The sequence below is a fragment of the Notamacropus eugenii genome, chromosome 2 (genome assembly GCF_028372415.1).
Source record: "Notamacropus eugenii isolate mMacEug1 chromosome 2, mMacEug1.pri_v2, whole genome shotgun sequence".
Lineage (NCBI taxonomy): Eukaryota > Metazoa > Chordata > Mammalia > Diprotodontia > Macropodidae > Notamacropus > Notamacropus eugenii.
In genome coordinates, this window is record NC_092873.1 from 499,284,684 (window position 1) to 499,305,273 (window position 20,590).

The 20,590-nt window shown below is 40.1% G+C and overlaps 1 pseudogene; it reads right to left on the reverse strand.

Annotated features, from left to right (window-relative positions):
* Positions 1 to 20,434, reverse strand: part of LOC140523217 (guanylate-binding protein 6-like) — a 28,878-nt pseudogene extending 8,444 nt beyond the window's left edge.
* Between the last annotated feature and the right edge of the window lie 156 nt (positions 20,435 to 20,590).

A 20,590-nucleotide genomic window follows, 5' to 3' on the forward strand; every position in this document is an offset into this window, starting at 1 on the left:
TCAAGAAGCTAGCTACAGTGCTTCCTCAATGCCTCTGGAGCCAAATACAAACCAGGCTCTTTGCTGTAAAACCTTTCCCAACCTGGTTCTAATCCTTCTAGATTGGATTCATATTATTCTCCTTGCATACTCTGTTTCGGTCACACTGGCCTCCTGGTTCTCTGGATATGATATTCTTTCACCGATTTGTGAATTTCTGGCCAGGGAGTTCCAATGCCTGGACTTTTCTCCCTGTCCCCTTTTCCTCCTGCAACCTTTAACTCTCTGCAGCCATCTATTTAGACAGTACCTCCTACAGAGGGCCTTTGATGATTCTTATGATTCTTTAGCCCTTTCTACCTCTTTCATTCCCCACATTTATTCTGTATATATATTTTCCTCACTTTCACATTTTTTTCCTCCACCAGCATGTAACCTTTTTGAGGGTGGGCATGTTTGTCCCTATATGCTGAGCACCTAGCATAGTCCCTTGGGTAGAATAGATATTTAATGAATGCCTTTTGACTGGAATTGAAGGAACTCATTGTCAAACATGATTTAGATATTTCCAGTGAGATCAGCATCCCTGCCTGTATGCAGGAGTTAGAGCCTACAATGAAAATTATGTGTGACCAGAGATTTGTTAGTTATCAGCCTACAATAAAAACTGTGCATGATTAGAGATTTATACAGTTAAATTTATATCCCCTTGTGAAGTGTTAGAAGAAAGATTACTGGAGCAGTGACAGAGCTGAATGTGAGCGTCTGGTGGTCACTCAGTAATCTTTAGGATGAGCAAGATATATTTGAGAGAGACATAGCCAGTACTTCTCTAGAATTCTCAAGAGGAGAAACCCTTGGTTCTCATTAGCTAATGGATCTATAGCTAGAGGTTTTTGAGATCTTGGGGTTGAAACACTTCATTCTACAGATTTAGAAACTGAGGCTCAGACACATTAAATGCCCAAATTGCCCAGCGTTTCATGTGCAGTAAGCACCAGTGATTTAATTTGAACTCCAAATGTCATTCTAATTTTGATGTACAATATGCCTTTTCAAAGACATGGCTATCTATCTCTCGTTATGAACAAGGTCTATACTGTTACTAGAGAGGAAGAATTGCTCAGGCCGTGCCCTGGACTGAATGAAATAACCTGTAAAATCAAGTCATTCCCTTTTTTTGAAATCCCATGCTCACAAACCAAATGCAGGACATACATAAACATCCACTTCCTTTTGTAAGTTCATAAGATACAGACCCATTACAGAAGTTGGCAAAAATCATTATCTCAGAAACTATCCCCCATTGGAAGAGGTCACTAAATTATGAAAATTCTAGAACTACAAAAAAGAGATTAATTGGCCCTCAACAAAGTCATGAGGGCTTTGATAGCTTTCAGCCTCCATTCCTATAGTCCATGAGATTCAAAAGAAAAACCCAGGAATAAACAGCTAAGCTCCAAAGAAACTGAAAACCATTTGGTGTCTATTCCCCCTCGGCACTCAGGGCCACCCATATATCCAATCTTGATTCCTAATAACTTATTTTTAATGAGTTTCAAGGCATTCTCCAGGTATTCTTCTGGGGTGATGGGGTGACCATCTAGCTCAAGCTCCAGGATGAAATCCTGCACAGTCCATACAAAGTCTGGGAAGAAGTCCACAAACTTGGCTGAGTCTTCTCCAATAGCATTAGGTGAGGCTTTGACCCTGATTTGTTCTGTCAGCTCAGTTACATATCTAAAATTATAGATAAGGAAAAGGAAACACCCACCAACTTCATCAGTTCCCGTTTCTACTCATGGGATCTTCCCTTCCTTCCATTGAGTCTTATAAATTCTCTCCTCCACCTTCCCTTCTGTACTCAGGGAATTTTAAACACATATGTAAAAGGTGAAAGAAAGAGCTTTTCAGTGATCAACTTGAGCTTTCTTCAATCAACTTGGTGAGACCCCAGGTCTCATTATGATTCATGATTGCTATGATATTAGAATATAAGTTCTTGTACTGAACCAACTAGTTAAGAAACATTTATTAAATGTTTACTATACATCAGATAGCATTCTAAGTGCTATATGTGTTCTCTAGGAGCTCAAGTTCTATTGGGGGAGATAATGTGCAAGCAACTGATGCTTGCTATATACATGCATATATACGTATATGAATATATCTGTGTATATATATGTATATATACACCTATACTGATATCAAAGTTTATATGTATGTGTGTATATATACCTATGTGTATGTATGCACATGTATATATATATATTGATACACATTATAGAAATGTCAGAGATACCCAGAGGAATGCTGGTAGTATGTGAAGTTTGGGAAAGATCTAGTGCTGAAGTCAGGATTTGAATTAAATCATGGAGGAAACAAGGGAACATAGAAATTGGGAGGGAAAAGGGAGAGAATTGCAGGCATGAAGGACAGTCAGTAAAAAAGCACTGAGTGAAAAGATGGAATGTCGAATGAGAGGAATCACAAAAAGGCCAGTGTGGTTTGATGCTAGAGTATGAGGAGGAAATGTGTAAGAAGACTGAAAATGTAAGAAAGAGTAAGTTGGTAAGGGCTTTAAAAGCAGGCTTTCTATTTGATCCTTGGGGCAATAGGATTTACCAGAGTTTATTAAGTTGATGATGGGGTAGTACTGTCAAATCTGTGCATTATGAAAATTACATTCCTAACTGAATAAAGGAGGGACTGGAGTGGAGAGAGACTTGAGACAAGGAAATCAACCAGCAGTCTATTGAAATAGTCCAGGTGTGAGGTGATAAGGACCTGCACCAGAATTGTAGCAATATCTGAGGAAAGAAAGGGGTACATGGGAGACATATCATGAAGATAGAAATGAAAACTCATGATAACATATTGGATCCAGAGAATTAGAGAGATTGAAGAGTTGAGGATGACACCTAGGTCAAGAACTTAGAGAACTTGAGGGGTGGGATGGAAGTGTTCATGACATTAATATGTTGTGAAGAGAGAAAGGTTTTGGGGAAAAGATTTTTTGTTTTGGACATGTTGAGTTTGAGGTGTCCACAGGATGTCCAGTAAGAGAAGTCATTCAATAAGCTACTAGAACTGAGAACCTAGAACTCAGTAGAGAGTTCAGGGCTGGATAAGTAGATGTGAATATCATCAGCATAGATATGATAGCTGAATCCATTGGATCCAATGAGATTACCAACCAAGAAAGTAGAATGGAAGAAGACAACTCAGGGAAGAATCTTCCAGGATGCCAAAGGTCAGTGACCATTACCTGAATGAAAGTCCAGCAAAAGGGCCTGAAGGGTCAGACAAATAGGAGGAGAAGCAGGAGAAATCATGTCATGAAAATCTAGGGAGGGTATCTGTTGGGACTGGAAGCTCAATTCCGTGTGGACGGTCTCGGGCGGGTAAAAGTGGGACTTCTAAATCTTAGAGTCTTACGAGGCCCTCCATGAACAGCGGGGGTTCGAGAAGGTCAGACTGAGCTAGCTCGGCTAGCTCGGGTATTTCCGCCTCTCCCCCGGAGATACCTGATGGGTGGAGTCTCCCTGCCCTCGAGGTCGTCCCGGATTGGAGCACACCTAGTTACCTAACAGCATGGTATTGAGATGCAAACTGTGTGGCTGAAGATTAAGTAGGATTAACGAAGCCAGAAAGCTCTCTCTTAGCACGTGTGGAGCCAAAGAGAAAAGTAGGGCTCTGCTTCTTTTCTTTCCTCTCTCCCCTCCCCCTCTCTCCCCGCTTGTACTTCTACTTCCAATCCCTTAAGCTTAGCCTCCTTAGGAAATCTCCCCCTCTTCCTCCTAAGGAAGATCCCCTGCACTTGTAACCGAAACCCTGTAATAAAGCTCAACCCCTGTTTGACTCTGGAACGTCCTTTCTCTCATACGTTTATCCGGTTTGGCCAACCGAAGACCTGGGACAGGTAAGAAAGACTCGGGTAGCCCAATACAGGCCTCTAGGCTTGGCAGGTATCTAGGAGAAGAGCTTGATCCACGATAGCAAAGGCTTCAGAGAAGTCAAGAAGAATGAGGATTTAGAGTTTATTGTCAACTTTGAATAGGGGAGGTTCAGTTTAATGAGGAGGTCAGAATTCAGATTGCAGAGGGGTTAGAAGAGAGTCAGAGGAAGGGAAGCAGAGGCACTGATTCTAGACATCCTTTTCAGTAAGTTTCACTATAAAAGAAAGAGATATAAGATTGTAGGTGTTTTGAGATAGTAGAATTGAGTAAAGGTTTTTTTTTAACGATGGAGGAGACAGTTGATTTTATAAGTGACAGGGATGCAACCTATAGATTAGTGAAAGATTAGCAAAAGGGTAAGGATGATAGAAAGGAAAACGTTAGAAAAAATGGAATGAGATGCAATCTAGGGAGCAGTCAAGAAGTTGACTTTGGCAAGGAGAGGGGTCACCTCTTCATGTGAGACAGGGGTGAAGGATTGGATATAGAGGAGGACAACTGAATTATGTGAGATGAGGAAGAGGGGAGAAGAAGAGGCTTGGAAGAGGGATAAGGCAGAGAGAAAGATGGAATGATTGAGACATTTCAGAATTCTTGAGCATGGAAGTGGAATATTGATGTCTAATGGCAAGCTCAACCAAGTTCCACCCAAGGCTTCATTTGTGGACCTGGTGCCAGGCTGTCATGTGAGGATAAGCCAGTCTGGTTTGGGGACGCTGACCCCAAAAGGTTGGCCACCTAGTGACAGATATTTCTTGGCAAAGTAACTCATAATGACAATTCCTAAAGTGTGGATAGTTTATCATCTATCCTAGTGAGGGAACATTATCATTGAAGATATCATGAATGTTCTGAAGTTCTGAAAGGATACTGCATCTGTTCCAAGGCCTGGTGGTTGATGGTGTTCATGCTGTTGTAGACAAAAGTGCTGCGGAGCAGGATGGCCAGGGCAAAGATCCAGGAGTCATTCTTGGAGTCACCCTACAAAACAGATCATGTCAGTGAACCTATTATTCAGCTCTTTATTCATGACACTGTATAACCTTAAAGTCAGTGGTCAGTTCCACTGGAATCAAGGAACACTCATCTGTTAAAGATTTGATGCCTTAGGGTTGGGGCTAGAGATTGTAGTCTAAGTCATTACTTGGAATCTCTGCCTAAAAGATTATCTATTTATCTATCTAGCATCTAGCATCTATCTGTCTGTCTGTCTAATCTTTCTGTCTGTCAGTCAGTCTGTATTTTATTTGGCAAACTTTCTAATCTAACCAATTAGAGAAAAATCAAGGCTGGCAAAACTGGAACCTATTTTTACATTTATTTCTCTTTTTAAAAAATAATATTTTATTTTTCCCTCAATTACATGTTAAATACTATTTTAAATTTTGAGTTCCAAATCCTATTCTTTCCTCCCCACATCCCCTTTCCTGAGATGGTAAGCAATCTGATATAGTGTGCAATCATGTAAAATATTTCCGTTTTAGTCACTTTGTACAAGCAAACTTGAATAAAAAATAGAATAAAAGATAGAAGGGAAGGAAGGAAGAAAGAAAGAAAAGAGAAATGCTATGCTTCAGTCTGTATTCAGATCAGTTCTTTCTCTGGAGACAGATAGCATATTTCATCATGAGTCCTTTGGGATTGTCTTAGATAATTGTATTGCTGAGGTTTGCCATGTCATTCATAATTCTTCATCGTACAATATTGATTTTACTGTGCACACTGTTCTCCTGGCTCTGTTCATTTCCCTTTGTATCAGTTCATATAATTTTCTCCAGGTTTCTCAGAAATAAGCCTGCTCATCATTTCTTATAGTGCAATAGTATTCCATCACAACATTATACCACAGCTTGTTCAACCATTCCCCATTGATAGGCAGCCTCTCAATTTCCAATTCTTTGCCTCCACAAAATGAACTGCTATAAATATTTTTGTATATTAGGTCCTTTTCCCTTTCTTATGATCTCTTTGGGATACAGACCTAGTATGAACAGTATGATTGCCCTTTGGGCATAGTTTCTAATTGCTTTCCAGAATGGTTGGATCACTTCATAATTCCACCAACAGTGCCTTAGTGTCCCAATTGTCCCACACCCTTTCCAACACTTATCATTTTCCATTTTTTGTCATATTAGCAGATCTTATAGGTGTTAGATGGTACCTCAGAGCTATTTTGAATTGTATTTCACTAACCAATAGTGATTTAGAAAATTTTTTCATATGACTACAGATAGTTTTGATCTTTTTGTATGAAAACTGCCTGTTCATATCCTTTGATCACTTATCAATTGGAAGATGACTTGTATTCATATAGACGTGACTCAGTTCTCTATGTATTTGAGAAATAATGCCTTCATCAGAGATACTTGCTGCAAAGTTTCCTCCAGTTTTCTGCTTTCTTTCTCATTTTGGTTGCATTGGTTTTGTTTATGCAAAACTTTTTAATTTTGTATAATCAAAATTACCTATTTTACCTCCTATGAGGCTTTCTATACCTTGTTTGGTCTTAAATTCTTCTCTTAACCATACATCTGACAGGTAAACTATTCCAGGGTCTCCCAATTTGCTTATGGTATCACTTTTTATGTAAATCATGTACCCACTTTGACCTTATCTTGGCATTCAGTATGAGTTAGTGTATACCTAGTTTCTGCCATACTGTTTTCTAGCTTCCCCTGCGTTTTTGTCAAAATAATGACTTTTTGACTCCAAAACTTGGATTTTTGGTTTTATCATATCCTAGATTACTATGGTCATTTACTACAATATATTGTATACCTGATGTATTCCACGTATCCTCCACTCTATATCTCAGCCAGTACCAGATTGTTTTGATAATTACTACTTTATAATACAGTATGAGATCTGGTAAGGTCAAACTATCTTCTTTCATATTTTCTTTCATTGACTTCCTTAATATTCTTGACCTTTCATTCTTCCAGATGAATTTTGTTATTATTTTCTCTAGCTCTATAAAATAACTTTTTGGTAGTTGGATTGGTATGACATTGAATAAATAGATTAATCTAGGTAAGTTTTTAAAAATTATAATGGCTCATGAACAATGAATATTTTCCCAGTTGTTTAGATCTAACTTTATTTGTATGAGAAGTGTTTTATAATTGTGTTCTTATAGTTGCTGAGATTGCCTTGGCAAGTGGAGGCACATACTTTGTTTTGTCTACAGTTTTGAAATAAAATTTCTCTATCTCTTGCTGCTGGTCTTTGTTGTTTACATATAGAAATGACGAACATTTATGTGGGTTTGTTTTTATATCCTTCAACTTTGCTAAAATTGTTAATTATTTCAACTAGTTTTTAGTTGATTCTCTGAGTATACTGTCATATCATCTGCAAAGAATGGTACTTTATTCATTGCTTATTCTAATTCCTTCAATTTCTTTTTCTCCTCTTCTTGCTATAGCTAGCATTTCAAGTACAATATTGGATAATAGTGGCGATAATAGGCATCTTTGCTTTAACCCTAACTGTACTGGGAAGGCTTCTACCTTGTTCCCATTTCAGATAACATGTATTGATGATTTTAGATAGAAACTACTTATCATCTTTAAGATAAAGTCCATATATTCCTATGCTCTCCAGGCTTTTTAATAGGAACAGAGGTTGTATTTTGTCAGTGACTTTTTCTGCATTTATTGAGACAATCATATGATTTCTGTTGTTTTTGTTATTGAGATGGTCAGTTATACTGATAATTTTTGTTATATTGAACCAGCCTTGAGTCCCTGATATAAATCCTATGTGGTCATTCAGTTGCGCTAAGCAAGCAAGTCACTGGAGGGAGAGTCAAGAAGTAGCCTGCATCAGGCAATAAAACTCTCACCACCAACTCATACCCAACTCCCCTAAGGCTTGGAGATAGGGGAGGCTCTGAACCCAAGGTTCTTCTGCTTCTTGGAATAACAGTGCCACCTCAACAATCCAACCACTTTTCATCCTGAACCCCAGAGCTATTTTTGGGGAAAGTTCATGCTGAGGTGAGAAATCATATGCAGATAAAGGACATTCCTTCTTTGCCACCACCATCACCAACTTCTACCAATAAGCAAACAGATCCAAGAGGCCTGGGAAGGGCAAATACCCAATTGTACAGGTAGCTCAATCCCTCCTCCCATCATACCTAGGTGAAAACCTCAATAGAGTTACCTCTCTATAAATGCCTCTTTTGGTACTGAAGCCACAACTACTGAAGATTAAGGAAAGAATGTTTTTGCTACCCAAATCCTTGGCATTCTCAAGCAGCTCAGTAGCCAAAATTGATGTGATCTTATTAGTGGAAATGACAATGATGAAAAGGCATTACCAACTGCATTACCTCTGCACCATAAATAAAGGGTCCTGAGGCCTCCCTATCTGACTTGGAGCTGAAGTCTCCTCTATGTTGTCTCACCCATTACAATGGGACCTCCTGGGGAGCATGAACCATCCCACTTTTTTTTATCTCTAGCTTTCAGTATTTATTCATTCATCTTAGCTTGATCAGTTATACAGATTTTAAGGCCTAGAGGAGAAAAATTGATCTCAACCTCATGTAGAAAAATAGTGAAGACACACAGAGTGGTGAGTTTCCTCTAGGCAAAGAGAGGAAGGAAGGAGAGGTTGGGCACTCCACAGTAGAATATGATATTAAAATCCCTACCATTGTCTCTTCATAGGTCCAGAATGGGACCTATGAACAGACGAGGACACAAGTAAGCAAAAAGTCCTTGTAGAAACTGTAATTAACAGACTGTGAAAGGCTTTTGTTCAGTACAAGGTCAAATACTACATGCATTTCACAATCTCCTTTCCTTTTTCTGTAAGAAGAAGTGATTAGTTTATATCCCTGGGAGGTCCTTTCCAGATGTAGTTCAAGAATTCCATAGCCAATTGAAGGGTTGAGCCTCATAACAAACAGTGTTAAGTCCTGCCCTATAGTGGGTGAAAGGAGACAAACTTTATGTTAAAGTGTAGGTTGAACCATGTCACTCCTGTGCTCAAGAAACTTTAGTGACTGCCCATTATCTACAGGATAAAATACAAATTCCTCTTTCCCAGTGTGGTTTATTTTATGTTCACAGGGTATTTATATACCCAGTATTTCACGCTTTGTCACAGACTATTTGCCATGTCTTAAATGCTCTCTCTCTCTCTCTCTTTCTCTCTTCCCCCCTCTCTCTCTCTCTTTCTCTCTTCCCCCCTCTTAGTCTCTTTCAGTCTCTCTTTGTCTCTCTCTCTCTCTCTCTCTCTTTTTCTCTCATTTGGGCTACTATGAGCCCTTAGTTTCCTTCAAGGCAGAGCCTATGTGCCAGCTCCTTCAAGAGGGCTTTTCATGTTTTCCCAAGCTCATTAAATCACTTTGTGTTTAATTTACTGTCCTCTACATGTGTCTGTGAACATGTTAGGTCTTTCCTATCTGAATAGCATTGTAGCCTGAAATTCCAGATCAGCTACTGGGGAGAGGTGAAGGTGGTATAAAAGCACCTGAAATGAACTCGAATAGTTACTTGGGTTATAGATTACTCTGTGTGTGTTTGTGTGTGTGTGTGTGTGTGTGTGTGTGTGTGTGTGTGTATTGGGGTTTGAGGCTCCCAGGTGGGCAGCTTGAGTTTTATAGCAACAAAGATTTCCTGGCCGCACTCATGATATGTACCACCATCAAAAGAGGGCTACCTTGCTTCTATTTTTGTATGGGAAACGTCCCATGATGATGCATATCTGTAATGTTCATTTTTTCCTAATTTCCATGTATTTAGAGTCATGATAGGCAAAGTGATGTAAAAGATATAGGGTGGAAAGGCTCATTGTTCTATCTGTTATTAGGATGTGGATCTTATTAGATAAAGAACTTTGGGTGGTACAAATTCATTTAGTCATCCTTGAATTTTAGAAACATGGAGAAATCTTGGCAGGTTAGAGATATAAGGAGAAATAGTGGTGGGCAAAAAATTGCAAAGCACAACTGACATCAAAGCAGTCTTAGGATGCTGAGGGGATTTTTTAAAAATTTTCTAAAACCATTTTTTTCCTTGCTGAGAGAAACCATCTTGGCAATTTGTGTTTCCATTTTCCAGCAGTGCTGAGTACTCCAGGGACCATCATGCCCATCATGTCTCCCCAAGGATCAGTTGATCACATGAAATCTCATCACCATGCTAGTTGACTGAAATTTTGATTCTCAGCACCTTTTCGGTTCCCTCCATTGCCTCTCTCCTCTGACTGATGGGTGGAGGGTACAGCAGTAAATGCCTCCCAAATCCTTCTTTTAGAGGGGGCTCAGATCAAAACTTTCCATGCATTGATTCCATGCAATATCATGCCCCTACACAAGATTTCCCCTTTCCCCCTTCCCCATTTTCAGCTTCCCTTTGTCTTCCTCCATTAGTTTCCAAGCTCCTTTTTCTTTCTTTCCTTTTCTTGTTTTGTATCCTCAGCACTTAGCATGGTGCCTGACACATACCAGTTACTTATATTTTTTAATTGACTTGGCATGGTCATAGTCTTTCTGGGGAGGACAAAAGGATCTTTGCTCTTAAGACTTCACAATTTCCCCTTGAGATTGTACCCATGAATGTGTACCTTGATGGGGATAAGGCAAACTTGGGAAGGAATTTAATGCTAAAAAATATGGGGCTTCAGCAGGCCAGCATAGCCACATATAGAGATGGCTCTATTCAGGTGCCCATACTCTAGCCAGTAATTTCAGCCCTTTACACTAACAGAAATAGCGTTGGGCCCAAGCAGTTGCACAAACCCTAAAGAACAAGAATTTCTACATGAAATAAAGGAACCACTAATTAGATGTTATAGGATGCATTGTGGGATCATCAGTTTCCTTGGCTTTTATATACAGCCTGCCAATACCTCATAGCTGTGGATTGCTTTGCATTTGTTTATAAGCTTTGCAAAGGATTTTGCACAGATTATCTCATTTGATCCAATCAATAAGTTTAGATATAGGTGTTATTATTATCCCTATTTTACAAATGGGGAAACTGAGTTAGAGAGGGTTCAAGTAACTTTCCGAGGGTCACACAGTGCATGACTTTCTGAGATAGAATTCCAAGTCAGATCTTTCTGACCCCAAGCCCAGAACTCTAGCCAGTATGTCCCCTGGCTGCTCCTTGAAGGAGGGGATTATGTGACTGATATTTTTGTCCCCTGAGCCCATCTACTAGGTAGACTGATCTTTTTTATTCACTGGTGAATGTATAGCCTGGAGGAACAAGTTCAGAAGTAGATTTTCAGAGACCTTTTAAAGAAATGGGAACCATCTGAAAGAAATGGGATTCCCAGACAGTCAGTCTGACCTGAGGTCAGCACCAATCTCATCTAAGGATTTTGGTCACTTTCTCTTCAGCTTCTTCTTCAGCTGGAACTTTTGGGAAGTCCTTGATAGAAGGAGAGTAATAGGACCCTGTGATGGGTCTTTTATGTTTACATGGCCTGGTCTTCTTATTCAACATGATGGTAGCATCCCAGGGCCCATCCAGCTTGATCACCCCACAGATACATTGCACAAGAATCTCTTGGCAATAGTTTGTTGTACCCCCCCCCCCAGGCCTGCCAGATATAAGAGGTCATTCCTTCTTAGGTCATGCAGAGCTAAGGAGGGAAACTGAGTGAGCAGAATGTCACTGATTCATCTATCTTTTCCATATCTCCAAGACCCTCAGTATTAAGCAGAATTAAGATGTGGTCAAGTTTGCTAGGATAAGGGACACACCACATCCAGATGCCCTTTGTGTGAATGTGCACAGTGGAGCCAAGGTAGAAGCCTGCAAGGGAAGGGTGAGACATGAGGGCCCAGTGGAAGCAGGAAGCCCAGAGGCTGCAACAGCCAAACTCCTTGGTCCTAAAGGGAGAGGATGGGAAGCTCTTCTCTGGGGAAAGAATAGGAACAAGGATTAAAGTTAGCATTTATCTAGCACATTTTGTTTGTGTTCTCTCTTTCTGTCTTCACAGTAATGCTGTGAAGTAGGTGTTTCTTTTATTTCTGTTTCACAGAGAAGGCAACTGAGATTGAGGGAGGTAAATGAGGGAGGTCTGCCTCACATAGTCAGTGAACAGCTTAGGCAGCTTTCACACTCAGGTCTTTCTGATTCCCAGTCCCTCATCATTCAACATCAGCAGCTTGGGACAGAGGAATGCATGCATTCAGTTCACCAAGAGCACTGTGAGATTAGACTTATGGGGTAAAATTTATAGTAAAGGTGGCAAACAAGGTGGATGAGGTGGCCTGGAGAAATCACTTTCTTAACACAATCAAATACACCCAAGGCTGCAAAAAGACCAACTCCAGAAACCTGAGCTTAGAGAAGGAAAAGCAGACGAGAGGAAAGCATCATGGGAGTGTTGGTAGGGAACAAGGAAGGACACAGGACAACTGTGGAAACCTGGGAAGTCACTGAATCTCTGCATACCCCTCCCTCATGCAGCCCTCAGCAAACTTTCTAAGACCTGAAGTGACAGGGAAAGAGCTGATCTACATGACAAGGGAAAATATCTACTCTGAAGGAACAGCAGCTGGTCAGTCATACACACACACACACACACACACACACACATACACACAATGTACACATGCACACACATGCACGCACACATACATGCACACACACACAAGCACATAGACACATTGCAATGAGGTGATTTTCTACAATCAAGTCAGCTTCACTTTGATTCTGATTTAGTAAATTGTTATCAAAAAACTGTCCTTACCTGAACTAACAGTTTCTTTCTCTAATGGGGAGATGGAAGCAAAGGAAACAGACATTTATTAAATGCCACAGTGTACCATGGACTGTGCTAAGGAATTCACAAAAACCTCATTTGATTTTTGACAACAACCCTACAGAATACATGCTCTTGTTACATACTTTTTACAGTTGAGGAAAATGAGAAACCAAGATCAACGACCTGTCCAGTATCATGCTGTGTCAGTCAGTGTCAGCGTCTACAAGTGAACTTAGGTTTGACTCTAGATCCAGCATTTATCCACTTTGAGGGCTTGTCCAGAATTCACATAAACCACGAGTCTGCAGAAAGAGAGTACTTCTCCTTGACTCCTTTATCGCCCTAAAGGTTTTTCTCTTTCCTTTCTTTTTACTGTTTTCAGTCATTTAATTTTTGGTAGGTGTTGGTTTGTTGGTATTTATCTTATTACCATCATTTGTATTGATTTCAAATATTGTTATTATTTGAGGTCTCCATTTTTGATGTCATTGGGTGGCCAAGTTTCCCCTGACCTTTGCCTGTAGCAAAGCCGGGGTGAGCCTACTGGAGCCTTGTACAGTTATTGGTTAGACTTCAGAGTGAGCACGAGAGGTACTCAGCTACTGTTTGAATCCTGACAGAGGATGCTGGGGTGGGAATGCTTAGTTGCTAAGTGGAAGTATCCCTGAAAGGTCTTTACAGACACCATGAAGGGTGTGAGGCACAGGGAGAGTGTTCTGGAAAGAAAACAATGCATCTGGGGCTCTACGAAAGTTTTCTGACAACAGGGATCTTTATCAGATTCCCAGAGAGAAATTCAGGAAGGTGAAAGCGGGCTGATGTGACTGATGGCACCCTGCCATAATTTCCTGGGACTATGCATTTGTATTTGGGGAGTGGTTTGTGGAGGCTTATAGAAGGTTAGCCTGGGAGGACTCTGGTAATGATTATCTTCTTGGTACCTAGGTTGATGAAGCGGTAAGTTGAGGCCTTTTTTGAACTGAAGATATTTAGTGCTAGAGAAAGACAGCCTGACTTGATGTGTTGTGATAGTCTGATGGGGCTCCCTCGATAGGGAGTCCTACTTGATCACCCAGTAGCCCTGAGTGCTTTCTCTTTTCATGGGGAGCCTTGGTAGAAATAGAGTCTCACCAGAGAGGGATACTGATTCAGCAAGAAATGGAGACATATTACAGCCTATTATAGATGACATGTTTCCAAATACATCAATGATTTAAACATTTTAAAAACTTGCATCATAAAAGAATTAATAGTGGCCAGAAGGTTATATATTCACAACTGTTGACAGCTCCCATGTCTTGGAGAAAATTATGAGGCAAAATATAAAAACACATAAAAGTGAGGAGTCATTCAACCAAAGTCAAGGAGAATGATTAATAAGCTTTTGCAGAGTTTAAAACCAGTCAGTTTAGACTCAGAATTGTCTCCCTGGATCAAGGGTTACCTGTATTTAGATATGATGAAGGTGTAGGAATATATCTGAGATCTGAAGGGGTACTTTTATTACTTTCTATGGTCAGATTTTCTCCTGGAGAAAAATTATCTTTCCTTCCGCTATTTTTTTTCTATCATTTAATTCTTGGTAGGTATTAGGTCATTGGAATTTATTTTATTACCATTATTTGTAGCATTTTAAATATTGCTGTTCTTTTCAATCTACATTTTCTGTAAACCTACATTTTTTCATTGGATGGATGAGTTTACCCTGACCTTTGCCTGTAGAAAAATAGTGGTGAGCCTAAATGAACCTTGTACAAGTATTTGTTAGATCTGAATGTGAGTATCAAGCATGCCCAGGCATTTTAGGTATGAACAGTAACAAAAGCTGCTAGTGTGGGAATGTATGGTTGCTATGTGGAGGCAGCCCTGAAAAGTGTTTACATGATGTTTACACATCATGAGACATTTTAGAGAGGGGTGAGGCACTGGGAGAGTTTTCTAGAAAGACAACAATGCATCTGGGACTCTATGAGAGCTTCCTGACAGCAGGCAACTTTGTCAGATTCCCAGAGAGAAATCCAGGAAGGAGAGAGCAGGCTGCTGTGACTCTGCCATAATTTCCTGGGACTACACATTTCTCTTTGGGGGGTGGGGGAGGTTGTGGAAGCTTCTAGAAGGTTAGCCCAGAGACAGCCTAGTAATGGTTATCTTTTTGTTGTCTAGGTTGACGAAGTGTGTAAGTTGAAAATGTTCATTGCTGAAGCTGATGCCATTGTGTTCTTACAGCTGACATCAAAGTCAACAGCACCAAAGACCTGCACCCCAGGTCACTGCCAGCCATCCTGCATTTTGATTCCACATGGAACACGGATGACTCAGGAAGAGAGCATGAGCCTGATGATTTTATGCCACTCTGTCTCACTTAAGTCCAATTCATTCCCAAGTGAAGAATTCACCACATCCTCTCACTGGTCCTCTTCAAGAATGAAGGATGAAAAACAAACAACAGCCCTCTGGGGCTTGCTTTCCTCAACTGTTAAAAAAGAGAGAGATTGAATTACATGTCCGCTATGGTTCCTCCAGCTCATCATCGGTTGATGATCCTATGAGAACAATAAGTGTGATGAAAATGTTTCACTCCTGTGATCTGGCTGCTCTGAGTAATCACAGGAGTAACTGACAACCACATTCTCAGAATAAGATAATGCACAGCACAGGCAATAATCCTGAGCAGACTAAGGGCTAACAGTAGCTAAGATAGACAGTCACTAGGAGACAGGCTACCAAGAGGCAGCAACAAGGAACAGGAAACTTCAGTTTTCAAAGAAATGTACACATTTTGCATGCAAGAGTATTTCAGTCCTTATGTCACAAAGATATCTCATGTGGGGTAATTTAATTTACAAGTGTTACAGTATAAGATCTAAGCCTTTGATGGACACTCTGTCACTTGACTCAGTATCTCCTGCTTGACATGCTCTCCTTCCTGTAACAGTAAGCACTCTGACATCCATAACGGCTCTACAGGTACTTAGATCTGCTTTTCTAAAAGGAAAGCAACTTTCAAGGGGTCAACAATCACTTTAATCAAACACATATGTCATTCACTTAGTTCATGGAAAAAAGTCAGGACCCTGAACTTCCGAGAAAATACAAAGAAATACTAATCAACAGGCAGAGCTTCCAACTGTCTGACATAAGCAATATATACATCTCAGATCAGCAGACAGATGCAACTGTCTGACCATACATGCATAGTTACAAGAGAGAGAGAAGCACCAACATCTGGGTTTTCAAAACAGGGGGGCTGCTTAGAGGGTTCCCAGAGTCTCATGTGGCACTTGAACCTTCTTTCAAAAAATAAACCCCAAAGTAAAACCTCACCTCAGAATACTTATGCAGTTTTCAGAGCAAGAAGGAATCAGAAACCTTGAGAACCAGAGCCTCATTAGAAAATTAACAAAAGGTGTGGGCCTCCCCTAATCTAGCTTTCTGTAAAGGGAAGATCCATTAATGGATGGGGAAAATCTTTCTCATTAGCATGATACCTCCTCGTCTCTGCCTTTTGGCTTCCCTGTTTTCCTTCAATTCTCAGCTAAACTTAACTGAGAAACTTTGCTGACTCCCTGTAATTCTAGTGCCTTCCCTCTAATGATTATCTCCAGTGTATCTTGTATAGATCTCATTCGCACAATTATTTCCATGTTTTTCCCCCTTTAGACTTTGAGCTCCTTGAGAATAGGGCCTGAATTTTCCTTTCTTTGTCTTCTCAGCACCTAGCAGAGTTTCTAGCATATAGTAGGTCCTTAGTAAATGCTTGTTGACCAACTGGAAGACAACTGTGAACCAAGGCCAACTTTTAAACCTTCATTAAGTCTTAGACATTCCTTATAGCAGCTCTACACCTTTGTCATATTATGCCCCAAAATTAGATTACTGGAGGTCAGAACTCCACTTTCTTTTGTTCTTTCCAGCCAGCTTGTTCATCAGGTAGGATTTTCTAGTATAGTATAGACCAACAAGAACTACAACCACCACTGAACCCGCAGGGCTTGTTGGTTTACGGTCAGCTCTCCATTCCTATTTTCTACCAGACATATGGGGGCTTCTTTGGGCACTGGTGATGCCACAGTCACCTGCAAATGCAGAGGAACCCCTTAGACAGAAACTGAGAAGTAGAATTCAAGTAGAATTCACATAATCCTCAACTGAGAGTGCCTAGGTGAATCAGATATTAGTAACAAGAGAAGAGAAGATTCTCTGTGCTTAAGGAATTCTCTTTTTAGGAAGACAGAACTGTCAATGGCAGATAATGTTGATAACAGTAAAGGCAACGATAATAAATTACCTTTGTGTAGTGTCTTAAGAGTAAAAAAGTACTTCACACATATTGCCTCATGATTCTTATGGATGAGGAAACTGGGGCAGTTTCCAGGGTTTAAACACATGTTTTCTGATTTCTGTCTCTACACTCTATCTAACTGTACCACTGAGCTGCTTTGACCAGATGTCCTGTCAGTTCATTATTGATCCCTAGGGCTGTCACAAATGAAAAATACTCCCAAACTTTAAAACTCCCACCTGGTGTAATAAGCATGTCCCTTAGCGTTATATTGCTCTAGGTTCACAGTGTCCATGGCCATGAGTTTGTTTGAGGGAGGGGTAATATGAAACAGTGTCTGGGGCACATATTTTGAGACAGTTTTTTTTATTAGTGTCTGGTGCTAGTTCTTCTTACTGATGCATGAACAACTCTGAGAATGTTAGAGAGGATCCTGACACACAAAAGAGTATCAAGCAAAATTTAATAAAATAGTTTTCAGAGGAGGGAAGGTCTTCTCCGTTCATTCCCTTAAATGAACAGGTAGCTTCCAGTAAGGCTACAAGAAGACTCCAGCTTGTACAGATCAATGGAAGCTTCTTATACTGTTCTGAATTTTTGGATCTCCTGCAACACTGTCCATTGCCACATGCAATGGGCACAACAGTTTATTTTGCTAGGTTGTGATGTGGCTTAAATAAAATACTTTCTCTATTAATTAATTTATTTTTAGTTTTCAACATTCACTTCCACAAAATTTTGAGTTCCAAATTTTCTCCCCATCTCCCCCTCCCCCACCCTAAGATGGCATGCACCCTTACCCCAATCTGCCCCCTGCTTCTATCACACATTCCTTTCCCCTCTATTTTCTTGTGGGGGAAGATAGATTTCTATACACCATTGCCTGTGTATCATATTTCCTGGTTGCATGTAGAAATAATTTTTAACATTCATTTTTAAGCTTTCAGTTCCAACTCCTCTCCCTTCCTGGCTTTCCCCTACCCCCATTGAGAAAGTAAGCAGTTCCATGTAGGTTATACAGGTGTATTCATGCAAAACACTTCCATAACAGTCAAGAAAAACTAACTATATTTTCCTCCATCCTATCCCACTCCCTCTTTTATTCTGTTCTTTCCTTTGACCTTGTGCCTCCTCAAAATGTTTGCTTCTGATTATCCCCTCCTCCCCTTTGTCCTCCCTTCTATCATTTCCTCCCTCTTGTTCCCTTCACCCCTACTTTCTTGTATTGTAAGACAGATTTTTTTACCCAATTGAGTGTATGTATGTTATTTCTTCCTTAAGCCAAACCCAATGCGAGTTAAGTTCACTCATTCCCTCTCACCTCTGCCATCTCTCCCTCCATTGTAAAAGCTTTTGCTTACCTCTTTTATGAGATAATTTGCCCTATTTTATCTCTCCCTTGTGTTCTCCTGATTGTGTTTCCACAATACTTGAATTGTTTCGTTCTGGCTGCTTGCAATATCATCTGCTTGACATGAGAACTTCAGAATTTGCCTACAATATTCCTAGGAGTTATCATTTTAAGATCTATTTCAGAAGGTTATCAGTGGATACATTCTGTTTCTATTTTACCCTATAGTAGTGGAATATCAGGACCGTTTTCCTTGATAATTTCTTGAAAAATAACATTTATGTTCTTTTTTTTTGATCATGGCTTTCAGGTAGTCCAATAAGTTTTAAATTATATCTCCTGGATCTATTTTCCAGGTCAGTGGTTTTTCTAATGAGATATTTCACATTCTTTTCTATTTTTGGATTCTTTTGTCTTTGTTTTATAATCTCTTGATTTGTTGTAAAGTTACTAGCTTCCTTTTGCTCCATTCCAATTTTTAAGATGTTATTATTTTGAGTGAGTTTTTAGACCTCCTTTTCCATTTGCCCACTTCTGCTTTTTACTCTTTGCCTAATGGGTCACTCTCTTGTTGTGGTGGTAGTTAGCACTGTCTGACAATAGATGATCCACTGGAGAAGGAAATAGTAAACCAGTCTAGTATATTTGCCAAGAAAACCCTGTGGACAACTGGTCTGTGGAGTCAAGAAATCTTTCTTATGGTATAGGAAAGTAGAAAGGATGAGGGGAAAAGAAAAATGGGGAAACTGATAAAAGAGATGGCAGCTTGTGGAGGTGGTGATCAGAAAGGAAAACACTAGTGAGGAGGGACAGGGTGAAAGGAGAGAGAGAGAAAAGTATAAACAAGGGGAAAATAGGATGGAGGGAAATACACCTTTAGCAATCATAACTGTGAATATGAATGGGATGAACTTTCCCATAAAATGGAAGCAGATAGCAGAGATAATTAAAGCTAATCCTACAATACGTTGTTTATAAGAAAAACATTTTAAGCAGAGGGACACTCAAAATAAAGGTAAGGGACTAGAGCAGAATATATTATGCTTCAACTGCAGTTAAAAAAACAGGGCTAGTGTTGGTGTTGGAAGCTCAATTCCGTGTGGACAGTCTCGGGCGGGTAAAGGTGGGAGCTTCTAAATCTTAGAGATCTCACGAGACCTCCCCAGGAAACGGCTGGGAATCGAGGTGAACCGAGCTATCTCGTGTATTTCCGCCTCTTCCCGTGAGAAACGTGATGGGAGAGAGATCTCCCAGCCCTCGAGATTGTCCTGGATTGGAGCACACCTAGTTACCTAACAGCACGGTATTTAGATGCAAACTATGCTGCTGGAGAGTTAAGTAGGATCAGGGAAGCCTGAAAGCTCTCTTAGCACGTGAGGAGCCAAAGAGGACACAAGGCTCCGCTTTTCCTCTTCTCCTTCTCTCCCCTCCTCCTCTCTCCCCGCTTGTACTTCTACTTCCAATCTCTTATTGTAAGATCTTTGCCTCCTTGGGGGATTCTTCTGTCCCTCCTAAGGAAGAATTCCCCTGCACTTGTAACTAGACCCTGAAATAAAGCTCAACCCTTGTTCAACTCTGGAATGTCCTTTCTCTCATACGAGCATCCGGTTTGGCCAACCGAAGACCTCGGGAGGTGAGGTAAGAAGACTCGGGTAGCCCACAGGCCTCTAGGCCTGGCAGGCTAGCAATCCTGATCTCAGACAAAGCAAAAGCAAAAATAGATATAATTAAAAGAGACAAGGAAGGAAACCACATCTAGCTAAAAGGTACCATAGGCTATGAAGTAATATCAATACTAAACATATATGCCCTAAGGGGCATAGCATCCAAGTTCTGAAGAAAAGTTAAGTGAGTTACAGGAAGAAATAGAGTGCAAAACTATACTAGTGGGGAACCTCAACCTCGCTCTCTCAGAACTAGGTAAGTTTAACCACAAAATAAATAAGAAAGAAGTTAAGGAAGTAGATTGAATTTTAGAAAAGTTACATATGGTTGACCTCTTGAGAAAAGGGAAAGAGGATAGAAAGGAATATACCTTTTTTTCAGTGGCGCATGGCACCTCCACAACAATTTACCACATATTACGGCATATTGATTGTAGAAAGGCAGAACTATTAAATGCATCATTTTCACGTCATGATACAATGAAAATTACATTCAAAAAAGGGCCAATGAAAGATAGATGAAAAATTAATTGGAAACAAAATAATCTAATTCTGAAGAATGAGTGGGTCAGACAGCAAATCATTAAAACAATCAATAACTTCATCAAGGAGAATGACA